Below are 7,102 nucleotides of genomic sequence, written 5' to 3'. Positions count from 1 at the left end.
TTATACACTTTTATGTCTGTTTTAGGTTAGGACATATTATATAATGTGTTTTGTTGTGCCATTTTCATTTTAATATGTGTGTTCTTTTAGAGAGTGGTTGGATATAATCATAGGTGAGGAGAGTGAAACCTACAAAGTAGGACTTGTTTTAGGTACAAAGCACGTACGGTCAGAAGACCCGTGCATTGGATTTTAGAGAAAATTATGATAATATAACATCTGTACGTATAATATTACTCAATAAATACATCTATCTATCTACTTACAAATGTCATTGGTCCCTATCCGGAGCAAGATTAATCCAGTCTCTATCATCATATCCCATCTCCCTCAAATCCATTTTAATATTATCCTCCCAACTAAGTCTCGACCTCCCCTAAAGGTCTTTTTCCCTCAAGCTCTGCAACTAACAGTCTTTATGTATTTCTGGATTCGCCCATACAGTAATACATGACCTGCCTATCTCAAACGTACCTAGTTTTAATGTTCCTAATTTTGTCAGGTAAAGAATACAGTGCGTGTAGTTATGCCTTGTGTAACTTTGTCCATTCTCCTGTAACTGCATCCCTCTTAGCCCCAAATATTTAACTAAGAACCTTGTTCTCGAATACCCTCAACCTCTGTTCCTCTTTCAAAATGAGAGTCCAAATTTCACAACCATACAGAACAAACGGTTTTATAAATTCTAACTTTAAGATTCTTTGACAGCAGACTGGATGATAAAACCTTCTCAACCGAATAATAACAGGCATTTCCCATATTTATTCTGTGTTTAATTTCCTCCCGAGTATCATTTATATTTGTTACTGTTGCTCCAAGACATTTGAACTTCTCCACCTCTTCAAAAGAAAAATTTCCAACTTTTATAGTTTCATTTCGTACAATATTCCCGTCACACTTTTCCCTGTGTTTTATAGAATTACAATGGTGTTCTAGTTACTGACGTATACTTACTTACTTATTGGCTTTTAAGGAATCCGGAGGTTCATTGCCTCCCTCACATAAGCCCGCCATTGGTCCCTATCCTGAGCAAGATTAATCCATTCTCTATCATCATATCCCACCTCCCTCAAATCCATTTTAATATTATCTTTCCATCTACGTCTCGACCTCCCAAAGGGTCTTTTTACATCAGGCCCTCCAACTAACAATCTATATGTATTTCTGGATTCACCCATACGTGCTACATGCCCTGCTCATCTCAAACGTCTGGTTTTAATGTTCCTAATTATGTCAGGTAAAGAATACAATGCGTGCAGTTCTGCGTTATGTAACTTTCTCCATTCTTCTGTAACTTCATCCCTCTTAGTCCCAAATATTTTCCTAAGAATCTTATTCTCGAACACCTCAACCTCTGTTCCTCTCTCAAAATGACAGTCCAATTTTCACAACCATAAACAACAAGCGGTAATATAATTGCTTTATAAATTCTAACTTGCAGTTTTTGACAGCAGACTGGATGACAAAAGATTTTCAACCGAATAATAACAGGCATTTCCCATATTTATTCTGTGTTTAATTTCCTGCCGAGTGACATTTATATTTGTTACTGATGCTTCAAGATACTTGAATTTTTCCACCTCAGGCCCTCCAACTAACATTCTGTATGTATTTCTGGATTCACCCATACGTGCTACATGCCCTGCCCATCTCAAACGTCTGGTTTTAATGTTCCTAATTACGTCAGGTGAAGAATACAATGCGTGCAGTTCTGCGTTGTGTAACTTTCTCCATTCTTCTGTAACTTCATCCCTCTTAGTCCCAAATATTTTCCTTAGAATCTTATTCTCGAATACCCTCAACCTCTGTTCCTCTCTCAAAATGACAGTCCAAGTTTCACAACCATAAAGAGCAACCGGTAATATAATTGTTTTATAAATTCTAACTTTCAGATTTTTTGACAACAGATTGGATGATAAAAGCTTCTCAACCGAATAATAACAGGCATTTGCCATATTTATTCTGTGTTTTATTTCCTTCCGAGTGTCATTTATATTTGTTACTAGTGCTTGAAGATAACTTGAATTTTTCCACCTCTTCAAAGGATAACTTTTGAAATGACCCTTAGTTTAGCACTTTTAAAGTTAATATTCAAAGTGATGAAGCGAGAATTAATCGGTTTAGCTGATGACAGATCCACCAGTTTGTAAGTGTGGGGGGGGGGGAGGGAATTTAGACGACTCGCAATGAGTTCCCGGAACAGGATCCGTGGGCGTGAGTCCGTAGCTTCGGCAACAGCGCCACCAAGTTTTCATTGTTGTGCGCAATCAAAGAATTTAATAACAGGGATAAATACGGCGACATATATTTTCCCCGACTTAACAGCAATACCAGTCAACAAGTGATCAATAGAGGCATTGTAAACGATTATTGTATTTGTGTTCGGCTGTCAGAAAGTAATGTTACCATGGGGAAAGCGGACTTGTTGATATGCGCTGCGGGCATGTAGGAGTGTCCCTTCCACCTGCCAGCGGAGCGTAGGGACGCGTCTGCGTGGAACGCCACCACGTGCTCACACATCGCCACTTACGTTCGCTGCTATATAAAACAAGTGAGAGTCCCGGCGATCATCAGCAGTTCTCCGACATCTTCCAACTATAATCTAACTTCTTCTTCTTTAGAGAGGACAACGTCGACGACTTCACACATCAGCATCCTAAACACCGGCGCGACGACGGTCTACGGACTTTCAAGGCAGAAGGTCAGTAGGAACAAACTTTTCAACATACTTTCAAACTTTTCTCACTCGAGTGTGAAGAATATTGCTACAAGATATATCAGCGTTTAAGCGTCTAAAGTACGTAACAGCAAATTTTGTTATTATACGCACGAAAAATATATATTTACTACAGTGAAATCATGCTATGAAATTTCGAATTTGATGGTACTCTATCGAATTATAAACATTTCAAACTTGTGTATTTTCACACTGTGTACTGAATATTAAATTATCTACACGTCTATGTGCATTGCTTTTTAAAATGTTATTTTATGCAATTTTAAATTTATATTAAATTCGCCTGAAAATTTTGTCGTGATTTTCACTCTATAGGAACGATTTTTAACTTTGCGTGTGAGTGATTCTAAAGTAGCGATCCGTGGCTCTGCCATAACAACAATAACAAGATATATCTCCTAGATAACCTAACTTTTCTGGGATATTATGTAACTTTATCAGTTTTTAAAAATTCGTATCACATTGTTAATGACACCTATCAAATATTACAAAATACAGACTCAGAAATAATTTTTCGTTGTCATGACTACGTTTAAACTTAAATAGCATATCAGTAAAAATCGAGTCTCGATAAAAATCTTCAGTGACTAAAACTATAGGGAGCAATTCCTGGGTCGCGAACTGAGTTTTATATCAACCATTCTATAGTAAATATATTACCTTATTATAAAGCAAAATACGACTGAATTTTACATTACTATTATAACTTAAAACTGTCACCACCTACAAATTTTAAAATTCATATTAATTACGTAAATTTATCAAAAAGCAGTTCACGTTATGCTATTCTAAAATTTGTAATTTGATTTTCTTCTGCAACAAAACAATGCTGAACTGTTATGTAAATGCATGTGAAAGACATCTTAAAATTGTGGAAAGACATATTTACTTAAATCAATCAGGAACATTCTCTGCAGTTTACTAGTTTTCTATTAAGCTAAGAAAAATAAATTAATATAATATTATATTCGATGCCTCCATTACCTAAATAGACGTGTTTCAAGGAAGTTGAATTATGTAATTCTTGCGTCTTCTTTTTATGAGGAAATCTTTAATAGAATCCTAGAATGAACAGTGAAGTGTTAATGAAGTCTAGCTTTATTTATTAGTTATTTTTATCTGTAATTCATGAATAGATAAGACGAAAATATTATTTAAAAGTATGGAAAGAGGATTTGTTAATACGATGAAAATAATTTCTTATAGAATTTATCTAAAACTTTCTCCATTATTTACTATTTGGTGCTGATGTTAACAGAAATAATTGAAGGTAAATTTATTTCCAAACATTTACCAATCTAGTTAAGATATTTCAGTATTACTAAAATAAAATTTTCACGGAATATAACAGCAGAACAGAAATGTTGTTAATGAAAGATAGTTTTTATAGTTTAGAGCAATACATTATTCTATTATATTTTAAGGATTAAAATTGTTAAGAATACTTTCGATTCGTGACATAATTTGACATGTCGCATTCTACTGCGACATTTGGAGTGAATACGTGCGATCAACAGTGAACAGGGAATTTTGGTGAACGAGTTTCTCTTCACAGCGCAATGCTATCTTGTCGCGTGTGCTTTAAATTCGCGGTAGCTCTACAGGAATATTACTGTCACGTTTCAAGACATGTCATACAATAAACTAAATATTATAATTTATAAATAAAATATTTTGTAATAAGGAACTGGAATCTAGAAGTATCAAAGAGAGGTCAGTGAAAGGGATAGATTTAGAAGGTATTATTTGTGTTATTTCAAATCTGTAATCTTATGTATTCGTTAACAACTACGCGTGAAAGATTATTCGTTTCATTGTCATTGTTACGAAATGCGGACATGCAAATTATGTGGAATTCACAGCACATATTATTTTCTTATATTGTTTTGAATTAATACGGTCTGCGGCAATGTTAATACACTTAGCTAATGAAATGTTATAATCCGTTTTTTTTCATTTTATTGTTTGTATGCATTATATTATTAACAATTTTTAATATCCATGAAGTTGCAATTTAATGTCAATGGTGAGTAAAGTGGAGCAAATAAATGGCCCTAAGTAATTAATTTAATAACATTAGCCTTAATACATTATCATGGTTTAGATCGTATGATTACAGAAAATATCCGTTTCAATTTTTAAATTTAGTAAATGTAAAATGTGACATAAATATTTTACTTCTTGTACGAAAATATATTAAAATTGAATGCTTTGTAACCAAATTCTCATATTAAATAAATATCTTCATCGAAAAAGTTTATTCGGAGCGACACCAAATTGAATCATATTAACTACATTTGTTCATCATACTTGAACGAGTTTTTATTACTTAGAGTTTTGTTGTTTACGATGTTTAATATTCAATAACAGTCGGTCTTTCAAAGTATGCATTTTTACAGAACGCTAAAGAGCCATTCCGAACAAACTGGGAATTCCAATGAAAAAGTATTTTCCAGAAATATATGTTTATGATTAGTGTAACACATAGGCAAGGCTTTGAATTTAAATATTCTAATATTTTATTTTCAAAAGGAAAATATTTTACAAGTTTTAAGAGCATCGAATCTATGCGGTCTTGGCTGGGTAATAGGTACTCTTCACAGACCAGCTCTTAATATATGTTTATGCGAGATCGTGCGTATTTGCTTGTTTTCCACACAGAACCAATACGCGGTAAGTGTGAAATACCACATTCAGTATTCCCAACGTAACACACATAACAATTTCCCTCTTCTTACCGCTTAAGCGCGACATTCATTTTACTGCTTTAGGCTTTTAACATATTATTTTTAGAGACGTTTAACATAGTAATAATTATAAATTGGAAACTTACCACTGCAATTTCACCTAAATTGCAATGATAATTATTGTTTTTAAATATATGCAAAAATTAAGTAAAGTCTACTACTCCACGAAACTTATTGCATTCCTGATACAAGTAACATTAAGGAAGCCGTGAAAAAATCAACGAGATTCCAGATGCCGATGTTATTACTGCAATATGTTATATAAATAATATTATTAAAATATTAAAATGAAAAATAAATCATTACATAACCTTACCGTTTGTTTTAAGTTCGCATTTATAGACTGGGGGGGGGGGGAAAGACAGACGTATATCACGGCCTGCTGGAGTATAGTAAGCACAGAAAACATTTTACAGCAACAATGTTGAAGAAAGATATTTTGGTCTTCCGAAGTTGGCGTCATTAAACAGAAACCAACATGGAGATTTCATTGCAACTAGGTCTAATTAGAAATTCGTCTTTCAGGTATGTAATAAACGATCTTCGCACAAAATAATGTACGATACACGAGCGGTATGTTTGTTTTCAAGTTCGCTTTTTCAATCTTTTCCTCGACCATGAAAACGTCAACATACCGCTCTTGGAACGTATATTACTATTTTCAAAGAATTATTGTTGAATAAATATTTTGAGAGTCTGCAGTGTTAATTATATAGCTCCAGGATCAAGAAACATTTTACTCTGTACTATACTATTTCTGCCAATTTTTTCAGTATTTCGGGTTAATAACAATTAGCAATCTTACAGTTCAAGTGAATATTTTGACTTAGAAATGTCACAGTTGTTTTGAAACTGGAAAAATGAAGGACATTAACTCATCTGTAACATCCATGAAATGGAAGAAACAGCTATAATAGTAATATACGTTACAAGAGCGGTATGTTGACGTTTTCATGTTCGAGGAAAAGATTGAAAGAGCGAAACGCAGTTGAGCTTTTTTAATTTCCGAGAACATGAAAACAAACATACCGCTCGTGTATCGTACATTATTTTGTGCGAACATCGTTCATTACATACCTGAAAGACGAATTTCTAATTAGTTGCAATGAAATCTCCATGTTGGTTTCTGTTAAATGACGGCAACTTCGGAAAACCAAAATATCTTTCTTCAACATTGTTGCTATAAAATGTTTTCTGTGTTTACTATACTCCATCAGGCCGTGATATACGTCTGTCTTTTTTTCCCCCCAGTCTATAAATGCGAACTTAAAACAAACGGTAAGGTTATGTAATGATTTATTTTTCATTTTAATATTTTAACAATATTATTTACATAACATATTGCAGTAATAACATCGGCATCTGGAATCTCGTTGATTTTTTCACGGCTTCCTTAATGTTACTTGTATCAGGAATGCAAATAAGTTTCGTGGAGTAGTAGACTTTACTTAAATTTTGCAAATATTTACAAACAATAATTAACATTGCAATTTAGGTGAAATTGCAGTGGTGAGTTTCCAATTTATAATTATTACTATGTTAAACGTCTCTAAAAATAATATGTTAAAAGCCTAAAGGAGTAAAATGAATGTCGCGCTTAAGCGGTAAGAAGAGGGAA

At 33.5% G+C, this 7,102-nt stretch overlaps 1 protein-coding gene across 1 annotated transcript in view; it reads left to right on the top strand.

Moving 5' to 3' along the window:
- The first annotated feature begins 2,543 nt into the window (after positions 1-2,543).
- LOC138709628 (uncharacterized) overlaps positions 2,544-7,102 on the top strand; it is a 539,469-nt gene continuing 534,910 nt past the window's right edge. Inside the window, exon 1 of the mRNA XM_069840532.1 lies at positions 2,544-2,701. The gene's annotated coding sequence lies outside the window, so the exon portion shown is untranslated. The remainder of the gene's footprint in view (positions 2,702-7,102) is intronic.

The sequence above is a fragment of the Periplaneta americana genome, chromosome 11 (assembly GCF_040183065.1).
Source record: "Periplaneta americana isolate PAMFEO1 chromosome 11, P.americana_PAMFEO1_priV1, whole genome shotgun sequence".
Taxonomy (NCBI): Eukaryota; Metazoa; Arthropoda; class Insecta; order Blattodea; family Blattidae; genus Periplaneta; species Periplaneta americana.
The sequence above is the reverse complement of the archived record's forward strand: the minus strand, read 5'-3'. Positions and strand labels throughout refer to the sequence as shown.